This window comes from Mustela nigripes, chromosome 15, assembly GCF_022355385.1.
Source record: "Mustela nigripes isolate SB6536 chromosome 15, MUSNIG.SB6536, whole genome shotgun sequence".
Classification (NCBI taxonomy): domain Eukaryota; kingdom Metazoa; phylum Chordata; class Mammalia; order Carnivora; family Mustelidae; genus Mustela; species Mustela nigripes.
In genome coordinates, this window is record NC_081571.1 from 34,811,921 (window position 1) to 34,813,156 (window position 1,236).

Here is a 1,236-nt window from a genome sequence, read left to right on the forward strand (position 1 = left end):
TCTTTTAATTCAATTTTTTTCCACCTGTATTTTTGCACCATCTTCCTAGATGATATTGTCATTACACCCCACCCTAAAGACCCTAAGATGTTTGTAAAATATAAAACTTGATTTGTCACTTCTGTGTTTATAAACACTCAAGTTCCCTAAAGCCATCAGTAGTTTGGCCCCAGATTTGCTCTCTTGCCTCGTACGCTTGCTACATCATCATAAACTCACCCAATTCAGGAAGACATTTCAGTCCTATCACTTTTAAAAATTATGTGTTTCTATGTCTTCATGACTTTGCACATTTTCTAATTGTTCTTTCTGGAATGTTTTCATCAACACTTTCACTGATGTTTCTCTAATTCTTCTTTAAGACTAAGCTTATTGACAACCTGGTGACCTTTCACTGTCCCTAGTTCCCCAAGGAAATCTAAGTTAAAGATCTGTCTTCACTGTTTATATAATAGCTCGTTTTATCCCAGTGATGACTAATAGACAGAAAACAAATTGTAGCCATAACTAAAAGTTAACTAGTCCAGGAACTCAAAAGATAGAATGTTTTCTTAAGGTCAAGTATTCATTAAAAGAAAACCCTTGAAAAATGGCAAGAATTGCCAGAAATTAAGTAAAGTATCTAATATGATGGTTTGATGGTATATTTGATGGTTTAAATATATTGATAGTTTTGAAATACTTAGGTTGTCATCGTACTTTATTTAAATAAACTAAACATTCTTCCTCACTTCCCTTCAATATTAAATAATTTTATATTGAAAACCTCCCTTCCCAGTGCTCACTTTGGCAGCATATATACTAAAATTGGAAAAATACAAGGAAGATTAACATGGCATCTACACAAGGATGACATGGGAATTGGTGAAAAATCTCCCACCCCGATTTCAATTTATAGTTTATTCAAAAATATGTAATTGAAAGACAAGAAAATTCTTGATTTTTAGGTGTAAAATTCTTGATTTTTAGTTCCAAAGCATGCCATGTAACTGAACATGGCAGCAATATTTATCTTCTTTTATTTAAAAAGTTCTTTTGAGGGGCATCTGGGTGACTCAGTCAGTTAAGTGTCTGCCTTGGCACAGGTCATGATCCCAGGGTCCTGGAATCAAGCCCCACATCAGGCTCTCTGCTCAGTGGAGAGTCTGCTTCTCCTCTCCATTTCCTCTGTCCCTTCTGCCACTAGTGCTTGCTTTCTCTCTCTCAGATAAATAAGTAAAATCTTTGAAAAAAAAT

The 1,236-nt window shown here is 34.6% G+C and overlaps 1 pseudogene; it reads left to right on the forward strand.

Annotated features, from left to right (window-relative positions):
• Nucleotides 1-777: 777 nt before the first annotated feature.
• On the forward strand, nucleotides 778-896 carry LOC132003034 (U6 spliceosomal RNA; annotated as a pseudogene).
• Nucleotides 897-1,236: the final 340 nt, after the last annotated feature.